Consider the following 17,134-nt stretch of genomic DNA (forward strand, 5'->3'; position numbering starts at 1 on the left):
TCCAAAATGTTTGCAGGGCAAGATCCAACCTGTGAACACTGCAATCAAGCTCCAGCCTCACTGGGTCACATGTTCTGGGCCTGCACCAAATTAACATCATTTTGGACCAAAATTTTTAAGTGCCTTTCAGACAGCCTTGGGGTCACAATCCCTCCTAACCCATTAACAGCTGTGTTTGGTGTTCTTCCAGATGGACTTGAAGTGGAGAAGGACAAGCAAACGGTGATTGCATTCACTACACTTTTGGCACGCAGACTTATTTTGTTAAATTGGAAGAATCCTAATTCTCCTCTTATAAGTCAGTGGGAAACCGATGTTTTATATTATTTGAAATTGGAAAAAATCAAATTCTCAGTTAGAGGATCTGTACAGATTTTTTTCAAAACCTGGCAGGATCTAATCAATGATATTTTAGAATAAGAAGAAATAATTATTTCCGCATTTCTTTTCCTTCTCCATTTATTTATTTATATATATATATATATTTTTTTTTCCTTTTTTTTTTTTGTTTATTTTTGCTCTATTTAAAAGCCCTACGGTGGCACAGTGGGTAGCGCTGCTGCCTCGCAGTTGGGAGACCTGGGGACCTGGGTTCACTTCCCGGGTCCTCCCTGCGTGGAGTTTGCATGTTCTCCCCGTGTCTGCGTGGGTTTCCTCCGGGCGCTCCGGTTTCCTCCCACAGTCCAAAGACATGCAGGTTAGGTGGATTGGCGATTCTAAATTGTCCCTAGTGTGTGCTTGGTGTGTTTGTGTGTGTCCTGCGGTGGGTTGGCACTGTGGACACTTTTTGTGACTGAAGACAGAGAAGAAAATTAAAATTAGTCAAAACCTTTTATTAATACATACCAGGCAAGGGTAAAATGTCAGAGAAACACAGTCCCAGGACACCGCGCTTCATCTGCCTCGAGCGCAGATGTCCTTGTTCTTTTATACCTTTCTAATCTCCTGATCGTTGACCATGTAAGCAAAAAATAGCATCCTGACTCATTGTACTTTTCCAGTTTTTGTAAAGTCATTACCCTAAAGGTATATTTTCTTGTCACACACATCATCAAAAGAAACTTCCAGAAAGTATACATGCTTTTTGTCACGTACGCAAAACACAAACAAGTTTCATCATTCTGTCCTATTTTCTATACACACATACATTTTGTTCAATTACATCTTTTTATGTTTTCACACTCCTCCCTTTTTGAACAAAAATGATGTGGGCAATATAATTCTATCTTGAAATGGTTGATGAAGGGGAAGGGGAAAAAGAAGTGGAAGAAGCTATATGAGACATGCGCTCATCATGTAGCACATATGCCCTTTCCATAGAGGCGGTAAAGTACTTAGATATTATATAGCGAAACAAAGGGATAATACAACAACCAACCAGGAGGAGGAGACAAAATGTCACAACCAAAGAAATAAAAACAGATCTTATCCATTGTCCCCAGGATCCGAAGGAGGATGCAAACCACTGATCCCAGGGATTTGTAATGCCAGAATTAGTGGAAAGTTCTTTAGAGAGAAAGCAGTGAGGCCTGCCAATGCACGAGTTATTGATCCATCTGGCGCGGTATTATTTGGAATATATGTACAACAAGCATCACCAAACATAGCACAGACACCTCCCTTTTCGGCAAGTAACATTTCCAAGGCTAGACGATTTTGCCAAGTCATCAGAGAAGTACGATCAAGCTGTTCATGTATGCCTTCAATAGCGTCTTTGGTGAAGTTAAGGAAACGTTGCTGGTTATAATAAAGATAATTAATCCAGTCTACATTCTTATTAATAGTAATTTGGGGTATGATAGATTCAAAACCGGCTGCGACTTGATTCCTAGCTTTAAATCTGTCTGGGACACCCCTAGGGACTCCAATAGCATCTATGTATACTCCAGGGCCATGTAAGGAGAGGGAGGTAAGGATAACTAATTGGATTGGAGCACAGGTACCAGACCAATTAGGGGGAAAGGTGGCAAATAATTTGGACCTACGACACATCCACCAAATATCTGATCTAGGAGTGGTTTGGGAGAGAAGAAAGAAAGACAGAACGGTGTTCAGAGAAAAGGTAACCTGAAAAGTTTGAGAACAGAAAGAAAATGGTAATTCTCCTACCCATGTCGTTCCATAAGATTTGAAACATGTATAATTTCCTTCGTGAGTTTGAAACATAGGGGTATCCATGTGACGGGTGGGGGAAAAAAGAATAGATAGATTAGAACACTTTGAACTAGAGAGGGGTTTCTTGGAAGTAGTGAATAAATACAGAAGGCAGGGCAACCCCACGGGGTCAGAAATGTTAGATAATGGAAAAGGGACTGTAGCTAAATGGGGACGGGCTGCAGCGCACGCATAACAATGAGAACGATTAACTTGCTTAGCTGAATAGAGAACCCACTGCAACCATCTATTCTGATCCCCATAACCAGTTTTCTACTGAAAAAATGGATGAAAAGGTGGAAATATTCATAATCTTAACAGGAGAAAAATCTGAACCAAAAGTTGGGGAGATGGGTGTGTGTGCCAGAGAATGAGGGGTGTTAGTAACAGGATTGTCAATCTTAATTAGAAATCTCCCCAAAGGGTCTGTTCCAGATACATATACCCCTAATACATAAATACCTGAGTTACAATGGTTGTCAGCACATTCATGAGAGGCATGTCCTTTTATGATAGAAAACCGATTTTTCAAACCGTATTTTTGGGCCTCAAAAGGTTGATAACCCCAGTCCTCAGTTCCAGTGTTAGCAAAAACCCATTGCCAGTTGTCGCAGTCACTTCCCCTCATACACACGTATTTGTCAGATCCGGTCCACTAGGCTTGTCGACCAGTCCCACAGTTGATAATAGAGCAGAAATCAAACTGCACTGATGTGGTAATTCCCAACGGGAAAGTCAAGGTGACCAGGGCAGTAGACAATTGAAAAGAAAAGCATAGTAGCACAGCAATCAAGGGTGCCATCTCTTGCAATTGTGAGGCGTGAATCCCGGCAGGCAGTCCTTCAACTTTCACGGCGTGTGGTGTGGATAGAAGAATTTGGAATGGTCCTCTCCACCTAGGCTGATGCCAGTGTTTCCTCCGAGTATCTCGAACCAGGATCCAGGTGCCCAAAGGAATTGGTAAATCCTTGGAAAGGGGGCTAGTCCTCCAGGTTTGAGTAACCTGCCGGTGGATTTCCTTCAACGAGGTTCGCAAACCTGCAAGACTAGAGAGAAAATCATTGGGAGAAAAGGTTTGTTAGTGTGTTTATGAGTCCAGACTCCATCAGAGAGGGACCCTTCTTTGGACCATTTTCTCCTTTCGATATCCGTGGCTGCATTCTGTAAAGAAATAATTTGATTATCAGGGTCCTGGTCATTTCTCTGTTGGAATAAAGAAATTGGTGTGTTATTATATGCAGCCTCTTTAGCAAAGTGGTCAGCTAATTCATTCCCTTTGCTAGCAGGATCCTGTTTTCCTGTGTGAGCTTGACATTTAACAATCGCTAGCTCCGATGGTTTGGTTATAACTTCTAAAAGGGATTCGATCAATTTCTGATGTTGGATGGGTTTGCCAGTACTGGTCTTAAGTTGTGCTTAAAGGTTATTTATGCAACATACTTAAACGCGTCTTTTCCTTCATGCTTATTATTAACAAGGAAAACATACGTGCTGGAACCTTTATTCGTATCAAGTGTGCTGACCACTGCGTCACCATGCTCTTCCTTTATAGTACCTAAAATACACAACTTCCATTCATATCACAATTTAGACACACATTCATATCACAATTAGACACACATTCATATCACAATTAGACACATTCCGCTTATCGCCAAAAAACTTGTCTCCCTTCTCATGTATTATTAAAAGAGCATTTTCCCTTCAAACTTGATCAGGGTTTAAAAGGAAAAATACTTTTGTATATTTACAAGCCTTAAACAAAAGTGGAGACAATTCATTTGCGCTAAACCAATTACACAAATCGATAATTATCTTTTTCAGTTTTTAGTTAGAGCTCTCCAGGACTGGTCTTAAATTCCCTTAGTTTCCATAGTGTTCCATGATCATGGCAGACTCCAAAAGCATACCTGGAATCTGTATAAATTGTTACGATCTTCCCTTCGGACAGCTGACATGCTTGAGTGAGTGCTACGAGTTCAGCTGTTTTGTGCACTTAGCTTGATGAAATTTGATTTGCTTCCAGCAGGCGGTCCCCTTGGACCACTGCGTAACTGGTTGAGGGTGCTCCATTTTTTCAATTGTAACATTTGACAAAGTACAGAGTACATTCTGATACTCATAGGGATCCCTTTTAATACACTCTATAACACACAAAATCACCCAAAGCATTTTCAACACACTTCACCCCAGTATTATTCTATATTTACACTATATTTGGAAACAATGCAGCAAAGGAAACAGAAACAAATGGACTCTTAACTCAATACACACGTCACAAGAAAAAAGAAAAGGACAGAAGAAATTTCATGAGAACTACATCCGTGCTTGCTAATACAGCTTCTGTTGTTGCAGCCACAGCACGAAGACACGGAGGAAATGCTGCGGCCACTGGATCCAGTTTTGTTTTAGAAAAAATAAGTCACCGGTCTTTGTTTATCTCCATGTTGTTGCATCAGTACTGAATTCATAAATCCCTGCTTTTCGTCCACGAACAAAGTGAATGGACGAGAATGATCAGGCAAACCTAGCGCGGGCGCAGATAAAAGAGTAGCTTTGAGGTTACAGAGCCTTCTCAGCCAGTTGTTGCAACGGCTGTGCTCTTTCAGTAAAATTTAGAACCCACTGTCTGTAGTAGCCCAGAATACCTAAAACAGACATAACCTGTTGTTTTGTTTAGCTGCAGCTTAACCTTAGAAACTTTATGGCCATTTTCCCACAGAAACAGCAACAATTTCTGGGTGTCTATTGTACAATTTTCTTCCGTCGCGATTTCCATCTACATACTGTTTTCCGGCCAAACGCCGTTTAAATTTACTACTTCCGGCCAGACGCCGTCCAAATTTTTGGGCAAGAGCTTAACCAGAAACACAAAGGGCTTCTCTGTATCCCTGAGGCATGACGGTCCATGTCCATCGGCGGTACCGCGTTTGACGAGATCGGGATGTACGGCGGAGATGCCAGCCTCTGCTTCGGGAGACAAAGGATATTGGGCACGGTGCGGGCGGAAGGAGGATTTCGGGTGGATCACCAGAGGCTCACAGTGGGCTATCCTTTGAAACACTACTTTAGTTATTAAATGGTCAGGAGTATCAAAAATACCCGGAGTAATTTGTAACCAGTCTGTTCTTTCAAGGCATTTTTCCACCCATGGCCCTGTTTTCTCCCATTTAACAGTGTGAGATTTAGCGAAGGAAAAAATATGAGGCACTATGCCGCCAAGATAATATATGTGCTGTGAGCATGTAAGATGAACAGAAGCAGCTGCCTTTGTGGATGAAATAAAAACACAGTAGATGTGAAGGGTTTCGGGGCAAGTACCAGAAGTAAGGAAAGATTCTAGCCAGGTGGTGTCTACTTCTATAGGGAAGTATTGGGCAGTACAGTGTAAAATGTCAGGGGCCTGTAAATTGGGAAAAAGACAAGGGGAAAAAGAGTGTAGGGCTTTGAGGAGAATGATGTGTGGGGAAATATCTAAAGTCCATGCTGCAAAAGAGGGTTTGGGATAAGGGGTAATTTGACACAACAACTTGGGGGTTGAACAGAAAAAACAAAGCTGATTCAAACTTGAAAAAGGTGAGGTTGTCCAGAAGCAGTAAGCACAGTAACAGTTTCGTTCGAAGCAGGGACCTTTGCCAGCTAGCGAGTAGATCAAGTGGCACCAGTGTCGATTAAGAAAACAGTCTCAGTGCCATCAACGAACAATGTCAGTAAAGGATCAGTCTCTGAATTATGAGTGAGCAAAGGTAGTTGAAAAGAGTGGCTGGAGGTCCCAGCGTTTTCCTATGGCCAGTATTGTTAGTCAGGGGTGTCAGAGGAAACAGATGGAATAAGGGGAGGTGGGGGCTGTTGCTGTCTGTGAGGGCACTCCCGACGAAAATGTCCAGTTTCACCACAGGCGTAGCAAGAGAAGGAATTAGCATTGGAATTAAAGGGAGAGGGAATAAAAGGATTCTTAGTGTGGTCAACAGGAGGAGCTCTAAAACCACCTCGTCCTCTTCCTCGTCCTCGTCCCCTTCCTCTAAAGCCATATCCTCGACCTTGGTCAGGAGCATTCCTGGTATAATAGTTCATCTGTGCTGCCAATAATTTGGCATGAGAGTTCGATTCGGCCTGTTCAGCATGTCGTTTGACTTCATCAAACGTGGCACTTTCCCACTCAATACAGGAAGTGCAGACCTTGTTTTGTATATCAAAGCGCAAACCGGAAACAAAAGGTGGAACTGCAGCTCGGGTGCGGTCATCAGCATTTCCCAAGCCCGAGTGATTAGCCATCAGGTCTTGAATCCTATGTGCCCATTCATCAACTGTTTCGTCTCTCTTTTGTTTTGCAGCAGAAATAAATTCGCCTTCTCCACCTATCCCCTGTCCTCGAGTTAAAGCTGGGTTCCATACCCATGGAATGTCATTGCGGACACCCCTGCTAACAGTGGCCCATGTGGTCCCAAACTTTCGACGAAGTACCTGGGTCCATTCAGCAGCATTAGGCTTATACATGCTATCTAATTGATCAAGTTGTTCAACAAATTTTAGTCCTCCTACTTCCTTTGGATCTGGAAGTGTATTCACGACATCTTTTAGTTCTTGGATGTCCCAATTCCGATTTATCATAACTGTTGTGGGATTTTGGGGTCCAGCTGGATGGGCAGGGTTATAATGGGGATTGGGAACTTCTATTAAAGGGCAAGTAAGTGAAGGATTAGAGGAGAAAAAAGTTGGAGCTGGTCTGTGAGTGGAGGTTTGACTTCGAGTGCATTTGGAGACGGGGGTTTGTCTAGTACAGGGTGGGTCATCACGATGGGTTGAGGGGTCATAGTGATCTGTGCCTGGGGAATCATCAGGGGAAACTTCTGCTAGTTGTAGTGCAGGGGGGGGGCAATCGGAATGGGGAATAGAGGAGGGGATAATAGAGGTGTCTGAGGTCGGTTCTGAGGAGGGGAAAAAAATAATAGGATAAATCTAAACCTGTCTTCTTTTCTATAAATTTTCTAGGAGACCCATTTTTACGGGGCGTCTGTTGATCCTCCGAAAATAATCCCTCCAGCACTAATGATTTTGATCCCCCTGTGCGGCGATTAACAGGCTTACTGTTATAAGTTCCCATTTTGTTCCCTTGCCCTCCCGGGTTCTGTATTTAATTTTCCAACTATATACTGATTCGCCTAATCCCTTGTACGTATGAATCAGCAAGGCATTAAGTGTGCCACTCACTAAACCTAAACTGTTCCCTTCTTAGTTCCAAGGGGAGACACCTAACTATCAACTGATCCAGTTCCCAGGAGAACACGGTTTTGTTGCTTCTTCCGTATGTAGATTTATTTATTCCTTCCTAACAGCAATCCTGCAATCTGTGCTCTTTTCGGTTTATATTTCCATACCACCCCGTTACTCGTCCCGTTAGCCTGTCCGCTCACATCCCTGGATTCCAGCTCAGGTGACTTCGTGTCCGATTCGGTTCAAGTCTCCATCACCTTAAGCAACCCGTTGAGATATGAGTATGACTAGACGGTCAACAGGAAACTCGCCCTCCCGTTATTTAGAAAATAAAAAATATTCGGAAATCCCCCGGTGCTTACCCCAGCCTGGAAGTGTGCAAGCTCTGTCTGGAAATCCGTTCAGTCACCGTGGATGTAGCAAAGAGGAGACCAGGGGCTCCTCACGCAAGAACTGTTTCAGGACAGGGCAGTCCTAACTTTTGCCGGAGCTGCATGCTCTGCTGCCGGATATCTCAAGTTAACGGCAGTCCGCTGTTAAGACGGATCACTGAAATGGTCTCGCCGGAGGAGTCGACCGGCCGTCTCTTGCCCCACGTCCGGGCGCCAAAACTGTGGACACTTTTTGTGACTGAAGACAGAGAAGAAAATTAAAATTAGTCAAAACCTTTTATTAATACATACCAGGCAAGGGTAAAATGTCAGAGAAACACAGTCCCAGGACACCGCGCTTCATCTGCCTCGAGCGCAGATGTCCTTGTTCTTTTATACCTTTCTAATCTCCTGATCGTTGACCATGTAAGCAAAAAATAGCATCCTGACTCATTGTACTTTTCCAGTTTTTGTAAAGTCATTACCCTAAAGGTATATTTTCTTGTCACACACATCATCAAAAGAAACTTCCAGAAAGTATACATGCTTTTTGTCACGTACGCAAAACACAAACAAGTTTCATCATTCTGTCCTATTTTCTATACACACATACATTTTGTTCAATTACATCTTTTTATGTTTTCACAGCACCCTGCCCGGGATTGGTTCCTGCCTTGTGCCCTGTGTTGGCTGGGATTGGCTCCAGCAGACCCCCATGACCCTGTGTTCAGATTTAACGGGTTGGAAAATGGATGGATGGATAAAAAGCCCTAAGCAATTCTCCTTTGGCCATGCTCTCCTTCTCAAGGGTGGGGTTTGACTTGTCTTCAATTCTTTTTTGTATTAATTGATCTATTTGTATGGAATGATTACAATAAAATTAATAAATAAAATTGAAAAAAATACTCAATTAAAATAACTTCAGGTTCTGTTAACTGTCTAATGACTACTACCAATCAGGTTACACATATGCCATAACACCACCTTATGTATTTATTTATGTATGCAGTAGTAGGTTGTTGTGCCGTGTCAGCCATTATGGATGTAGTGAGAAGTCAGGCAAAATACCCTTTTATAGGCTGACTAAAAAGATTACAATATGTGAGCTTCAAGGCAACTCAGGCCTCTTCTTCAAGCAAGATGTAAGTTTAGGGGTCTGAAGAAGAGGACTGAGTTACCGCTAAAGCTTGCATATTGTAATCTTTTCAGTTAGCCAATAAAAGGTGTCATTTTGCTTGACTTCTCACTTTAATTATATATTTATGTATGTATGTATGCATTGAAAATTCAGTAAAGCAAAGGGATTTGACATTCTACTTCAGAGCCTAAGGTATGATAAAACGAAATTTAAAATTTCATATATAATAAACTGATTGGCGGGGCCTATGACCAATTAGGCTGTGTCGTGGTGAGACATTAGCGTCAAGCACTGCGCCACTATACCATTCTTGTTTGGCACTGGATTTAGCCGACAAAGAACTGATAAATTCCTAGAGAGTACATCCCATGCTGGAACTCACCTGCTATGTCACGTGTTTCCTGTTGGTCCGCTAACACCCTGCCACATAGACATAGAATTACTAGACGCCTCATGACCAGCAGCATCGTACATCAACGTCGCCGCCATATTGCGAGTGGCACTGCTGTGGAGTGAAGTAATGGATAAAGATGCCTCACGCATGTGCTGCTTGGGATTGTACAAACCGCTGTACGCTCCAAACCACATCACAGGGATTACATTTCATAGGTAAAGCTGAACAATTGTTTTGGTTATATTTGGCCATTAGAAAATCCCGTTTTATAATCTTAACTTTAGCTACGCCAGGCTAAGCTAGCAAAGCTATGCATTTATGTGCTCAAGTGAGCCTCCAAACAACGTTTTGGCTTAACGTATTTTGTCACTAACTATGTAGATTGTTGTTAGCTGTTAACATTTCTCAAATTTTGAAGGTTTCCCAAAGAAATCCACCTCAGGAAGCAGTGGGAGGTAGTAGCCCTTAGATGGGATTTTGAGAAAGCTGTCCTGTGATGTGTGCCATGCTAGCTTGGTAACAGATGCTGTACCGGCATCATATGATCAAAGCTACCACTCGCTCACATTAAAAAAAGAAAGGAGGTTTGGTGATTCCTTCTGAGAGTCCAGTCAAGGTGGTCAAATTAGCTGAGCGTGTTATCCGACAGTTGACATTAGGACAAGCTGTCAGTGGATCTTTGATTAATCAGTTTGTTCGGGCTGAGATTGGTTCAGATGTGTTTGTTCTCAAGGAGCTCATTGAGGAAACACAGTTTGAAATTGACAACCATCATTTTATGCTCATGTCTTTAGTTGTGTCTGTCTTCCACAAACTAAGGCTGCACCATATTGCCAGACTGGATACTCTCAAATTACAGAGTGGCAACACACGGAAAAAGCTATAAGACGATCTGTTTCATGGATTTTAGATCCTGTCCTGTATATATTTAAGTAACCACATTGTGTGTGTGAGAGAGAGAGAGAGAGAGGAATGAGTGAAATGTTTTTAGAAATTATTAAGCAATTTTGTATACAATAACATTGTTTCTTTTTGTCATTGAGTGTATCATTTCACAGTTAAAAGAAAGACAAACAAAGATAACTGGCAGTAACAGTACAAAATTCACAATTGGTATGTCAGTTTGAAAAGATAAGTTTTGAGGGCAGTTTTAAAATGTGTTATTGAATCAAGCTGACGGATATGAGACAGAAGAGAATTCCCGAGTTGAGGAGCACAATGAGAGACGCTCGAGCTCCCATAGCACTGAGTCTGATGTGCGGTACAGAAAGTCGAGCTGCAGATGAGGATCTAAGTGAGCGAGAGGAGTGTAAGTCTGGAGGAGATCAGTGAGCTTTAAACGTTAAGAGCGGTATTGTGTATTGTATTCTGTAGTTAACAGGGAGCCAGTGAAGTTGAGAGAGAATCGGTGTAATATGTTCAGTGGATTTAGAACAGCAGGTTATTATCCTGGCAGCAGAATTTTGAAGAAGTTGTAAGTGATGGATAAGTTTTTGTGGGATATCAGATAGAATAGCATTACAGTAATCTATACGTGAGGTGACTAGAGCATTAACCGATACTTCAGTACTGTGTTGCGTAAGAACAGGACAAAGTCTAGAAATGTTTCAGAGATGGAAGATGGCAGTCTGAGAAATGTTACTTACATGGGAGGAATTATTTAATAATAATAATAATTATTATTATTATTTAATAATTGTCATTATTAGTGTATAAATGGATATAAATAATTGCATTTAATAATTATTTATATTTTTATTTTTATATTTTATATTATTTCATAATATATATTTATAATATTTATATGTATTTATATAATTATATATAAATACATTTATTTATTATTTCTTTATATATTTATATTTATATGAAATAATAATAATATTTATCCAGATGGAGTATCGCCACGACTGTTGAAGGCCTGTGCGCTGGAGCTGGGGAGTCCTCTTCAACCTGAGCCTGGAACAGGGGAGAGTCCCGAGGCTTTGGAAAACATCTTGCATCACCCCAGTCCCAAAGGTATCTTGTCCTAGTGAGCTGAATGACTTCAAGCCTGTCGCTCTGATGTCACATGCGATGAAGACCATGGAGCGGCTGCTGCTTCACCACCTGAGACCACAGGTCCGCCACGCCCTCGAACCCTCTGCAGTTCGCATATCAGAAGAAGGTGGGAGTGGAGGATGCCATCATCTATATGCTACACCGATCCCTCTCCCACTTGGACAGAGGCAGTGGTGCTGTAAGAATTATGTTTCTGGACTTCTCCAGCGCCTTCAACACCATCCAACCTCTGCTCCTTAGGGACAAGCTGACAGAGATGGGAGTAGATTCATACCTGGTGGCATGGATCGTGGACTATCTTACAGACAGACCTCAGTATGTGTGTCTTGGGAACTTCAGGTCTGACATTGTGGTCAGCAACACAAGAGCACCACACGGGACTGTACTTTCTCCGGTCCTGTTCAGCCTATATACATCAGACTTCTAATAGAGAATCCACTGCATCCACTAAACAGGATCATCTCCAGACAGAGGAGCAGCTTCAGAGACAGACTGCTGTCACCGTCCTGCTCCACTGACAGACTGAGGAGATCGTTCCTCCACCACACTATGTGACTCTTCAGTTCCACCCGGGGTAGTAAACGTTAACATTATACAAAGTTATTGTCTGTTTTACCTGCATTTTTATTACTCTTTAATTTAATATTGTTTTTTGTATCAGTATGATGCTGCTGGAGTATGTGAATTCCCCTTCGGATTAATAAAGTATCTATCTATCTATCTATCTATCTATCTATCTATCTATCTATCTATCTATCTATCTATCTATCTATCTATCTATCTATCTATCTATCTATCTATCTATCTATCTATCTGTCTCATTTAAACGATTCGCCAAAATCTGTTGTATATAAACAATACTGTTTTAAACGTTATTGTTTTTTCATCAGAAAACCCGGTTTCCACGTTTACCAGTAAGTTTAAATGGCACTTTTGCCACTCGCAATATGGCGTACGCGCTGACGTATCGTGTCGACTGGGCAACACAGTGAAGCGGCGTCTATCTATATACAGTATGTCTCTGCCCTGCCGTGCCGGCTCGCTGCTGTTCGCTGGGTGTCGCTGTCTGTCTCTCACTACCCGATCTATCGAGGAGCGACACCGCCGTTCGCAGCTATCCGCGTGCAGGTAGGCGGGTCTTACGACGATGCGCGTGCACACGGCATACCGGCGTCCGCCTTTCGTGTGGTTGACGAGCTTGCTGGGCACCGCTGCTTCGGGTGAGTCCGGCGAGTATCGAGTGACGCTGGCGTGTGAACGTCGACCTGCCGCTGCTTGTCATCGGATAACACATTGTCAGAATAACTGGCCAGAAGGTGTCAGTGTGTCGCCCTTTTCTCCTTGCTGTTCCTGTCACACGTTGTCTCTATCCGGTTTATTCCGCTATCCAATAACACTTAGTTAAGGTCAATTGGTATTTCTAAATAAGTGTCGTGTCGAGTGCACGCACCCTGCCAAATTACACGAGTACGCTAGTGTTATCCAAATAAAAGGTTATTATCGAATCTTTCGTAAGGTATGTAAGTACTATTGATTTATCCTTTAATACTACTGTATTAGGATAGGCAGTAGCGATCGTAAGAGCGCATTAATTTGTATTGTTCGTGTAACTTGATGCTTGCCTACGGGATAGTTAGTGAGTCAGCACCTGCGTATAGGGAGAGAGTGGCGAGGTCTGCCAGTGAACAGCGGCTAGTGATCTCAGTCAACACTCTTTTCATGTGTAGCTTGTAGTTGGGGTGACGAGGCTGCCCATCAACATCCGAACCGCTGACACCCTCAGTGTGTTTAAGAAGCGATTGAAACCCCTGCTTACAGTTCTGTGAATATCTGTCAAATTGTTACTGAATGTTGTTAATTTTAAAATTTTTGTTATGCTAGATTTAGCTTTAGTTCTGGTGATTAACCCTTGTTCAAACCAGTCCCTAGACTGATGAGACTTGATTAAGTTGACCTCCTTATTCCTTGCATCAGGAATGGGCTGGAGGAGGAGTATAGGGACCTAATCAATGACTTTGTTAAATGGTGCGACTCAAACCACCTACAACTGAACACCAGCAAAACCAAGGAGCTGGTGGTGGATTTTAGGAGGCCCAGACCCCTCATGGACCCCGTGATCATGAAAGGTGACTGTGTGCAGATGGTGCAGACCTATAAATATCTGGGTGTGCAGCTGGATGATAAATTGGACTGGACTGCCAATACTGATGCGCTGTGCAAGAAAGGACAGAGCTGGTTATACTTCCTTAGAAGGCTGGCGTCCTTCAACATCTGCAATAAGATGCTGCAGATGTTCTATCAGACAGTTGTGGCGAGCGCCCTCTTCTACGCGGTGGTGTGCTGGGGAGGCAGCATTAAGTATAAAGACGCCTCACGCCTGGAGAAACTGGTGAGGAAGGCAGGCTCTATTGTTGGCATGGAGCTGGACAGTTTAACATCTGTGGCAGAGCGACGGGCGCTCAGCAGGCTCCTATCAGTTATGGAGAATCCACTGCATCCACTGAACAGAATCATCTCCAAACAGAGGAGATGCTTCAGCGAGAGACTGCTGTCACCGTCCTGCTCCACTGACAGACTGAGGAGATCGTTCCTCCCCCAAACTATGCGACTCTTCAATTCCACCCGGGGGGGGGGGGGGGGGGGAGTGTAAACGTTAACATTATACAAAGTTATTGTCTGTTTTTCACCTGCATTATTATCATTCTTTAATTTAATATTGTTTATTGTATCAGTATGCTGCTGCTGGAGAATGTGAATTTCCCATCGGGATTAATAAAGTATCTATCTATCTATCTATCTATCTATCTATCTATCTATCTATCTATCTATCTATCTATCTATCTATCTATCTATCTATCTATCTATCTATCTATCTATCCTTTGCAAGGCGCTTTGGATCAATGTGTCTACTAAGTAGATGTGTTAAAGTATTCAGTGTTAGGTGATATTATTTCTCTGCAGCTGTAACAGGATTTTAGGATGTCACCCCAGCTGACGTAACCTCCCCTTCCCCCCTCCAGACTGACAGATTTTTTCTGCTGTCACCTACTAACAGTGAATTTCCCCTTGGGATTAATAAAGTATCTATCTAACGTGTACATAATGCCCTAGAAATTTAATGACTGTAGCTAAACCACTGACAGTTTTAGGTAGGGGGAATTAAGTTTGCAAAACACTTGACAGTTAATAACAACAACAACATTTATTCCTATTGCAGAGTTTTTCATACAAAGCATGGAGCTCAAAGTGCCTTAGAACATGTTACAGAAATAGTTACACGCAAGGAAAAACACATTAAATTTGGATAATAATAATGCGTACATAATTTACAAAAGATAAATAAATAATGCACACTTAAAGCTTATTCAGTTTGTTTGGGTTGAAATAAGCTATGGGAATAAACGTTAGAAAACATGAGGAGCTCTCTGCCATTTTCATTTTGTAAAAGTAGCTCTCAGGGGAAATAAGGTTGGAGAGCCCTGATCTATGGTATACTTGTAATACGGTTGTCTGGAATACGTGTGTGTGTCACTGTGAGTTTGCACCTTTCCCCATTCCTGATAATGGTGGAATGGCTGAATGTGTAAGGCCAGCCAATGGTACATGGGGAGGGGAGCACATGACTTGGAGGCCCAAAGAGGCTGTAAGGGGAGGAGCCAATGGTATATAAATGGGTGGCGGGAAAAAGGTGAGGAAAGAGAAGAGAGCGAAGAGCCAAAGGAGAATAAGACGCCATAAAAGGATGAGGCAAGAGGGGAAGCTATTCACCCCTCATGGAAAACGTTAGGGAACCCAGGTTTATTTCAGGACAAATTATTTTTCTTTTCTGGTGAATGAGGTGAGGCCCTCCCTGCGTGGAGTTTGCATGTTCTCCCCGTGTCTGCGTGGGTTTCCTCCGGGCACTCCGGTTTCCTCCCACAGTCCAAAGACATGCAGGTTCGGTGGATTGGCGATTCTACATTGGCCCTAGTGTGTGCTTGGTGTGTTTGTGTGTGTCCTGCGGTGGACTGGCGCCCTGCCCGGGATTGGTTCCTGCCTTATGCCCTGTGTTGGCTGGGATTAGCTCCTGCAGACCCCCGTGACCCTGTGTTCGGATTCAGCGGGTTGGAAAATGGATGGATGGATGGAATTAAGTTTATGCAAAGAGTCAATATTTGCAGTGCTGGCCCTTCTTTCTTTTTGAAGACCTCTGCCATTCACCCTGGCATGCTGTCTGTCCATCAACTTCTGGGCCTAATCCTGACTCATGGCAGCCCATTCTTGCATCATCGATGCTTGGAGTTTGTCGGAATTGGTGGGTTTTTGTTTGCCCACCTGCCTCTTGTTCACTACAAGTTCTCAATGGGATTAAGGTCTGGAGAGTTTCCTGGCCATGGACCCCAAATTTCAACATTGTGTTCTCCGAGTCACTTAGTTGTCACTTTTGCCTTATGGCCCGGTGCTCCATCATGCTGGAAAAGGCATTGTGGGTCACCAAACTCTTTTTGGATGGTTGGGAGAAGTTGCTCCCGCTGGATGTTTTGGTGCCATTCTTTATTCATGGCTGTGTTGTTTGGCCAAATTGTGAGTGAGCCCACTGCCTTGGCTGAGAAGCAACCCCATGTGACATGAATGGTCTCACTGTTGGCATGACACAGGACTGATGGTAGTGCCGCTCATCTTTTCTTATTTCCGGATGCCCCAAACAATCAGAAAGGGGATTCATCAGAGAACATGACTCGACCCCAGCAGTCCAATCCCAGAATATCAGTCTGTCCCTGATGTTTTTCTTGGCTTCTTTCCTGCCTTTCTTGACGCCCACCAGGCCATCCTCCAAAAGTCTTCACCTCCCTCACACCTGCCTTCTGCCATTCCTGAGTAAGCTCTGCCCTGCCGGTGGTGTCCCAGTCCCCCCATGAATCAACTTTAGGAGACGGTCCCAATGCTTGCTGGACTTTCTTAAGCCTTCTTCACAACAGCAGTGGAAATGGATTTTTTGGGATTAACTTCATTTTCATGGCAATGGGGGATTTTGCAATTAATTGCAATTCGTTTGACCACTCTTCAGAACATTCTGGTGTATATGCAAATTGCCATCATAAAAACTGAGGCAGCACAATTTGTGAAAGTTTAATATTTGTGTCATTCTCAAAACTTTTGCCCCGACTGTGTGCTAACACAGTAAAGCTCAAAAATCACAATGATAGATATTTATTTTTCAATTCTTGGTAACATCCCGTCCTTTGAACACCTGACCACAAGAGGCTCCAGAAGAGGTGTACGTCTACTGTAGTTTCTGCCCATGGATCTCACTAAGTCCTGCAAACTTCTTTGGTCTTCTACTTCACTTTAGGAGTTTGTTCTTCTCCATTAGGCTTCTTGAGTTCTCCGTCTTTTTCTTATGACTTGCCCGGTGCTTCTGGCTTTTGCCTAAGGGGAAGACAGGCCAATATGCTACAATACCACAGATGATGCTGTATGCATCTATGGTATTAGAGCACTGGTGTCAAGTGCCAAAATGGTTTCTTTTCTTTTTAGGCAGCTTGCAATTCTTAAAAGGACAGCTCACCGTGGACACGTTAGGTGGAATTCATTTTGTGACTTTGCAGGCTTGCCATTTTTATAGGCTTCCCTGCAGGTAGCTCTGAAGCTGCTCATGTGCATGATGGAATGCCAGCTTGAACTTTTGGTATCCCTGGTTGGTAAACCTTTGTCAGCTCTGTTACAGAATAGTCACTGAAAGTAGCAGTTGCTGAAGATAAATGTCAGAAGCCTCAAGGGTCCCACAAGAACTGAGCCCATGTGTGTTTCTCTTAATTGAAC

General features: G+C 42.9%; 1 protein-coding gene across 3 annotated transcripts in view; it reads left to right on the forward strand.

Annotated features, from left to right (window-relative positions):
* Positions 1-12,506: 12,506 nt before the first annotated feature.
* The window catches only part of LOC114653206 (inositol monophosphatase 1-like), a 41,873-nt gene continuing 37,245 nt past the window's right edge, over positions 12,507-17,134 (forward strand). Inside the window, exon 1 of one of the 3 annotated variants that reach the window (XM_051929300.1) lies at positions 12,507-12,616. The gene's annotated coding sequence lies outside the window, so the exon portion shown is untranslated. Of the gene's footprint in view, positions 12,617-12,718; positions 12,849-17,134 lie in introns of those variants that run through there. The other 2 variants (XM_028803392.2, XM_028803391.2) reach the window with 2 other exon arrangements.

Source organism: Erpetoichthys calabaricus, chromosome 6 (assembly GCF_900747795.2).
Source record: "Erpetoichthys calabaricus chromosome 6, fErpCal1.3, whole genome shotgun sequence".
NCBI classification, from domain to species: domain Eukaryota; kingdom Metazoa; phylum Chordata; class Cladistia; order Polypteriformes; family Polypteridae; genus Erpetoichthys; species Erpetoichthys calabaricus.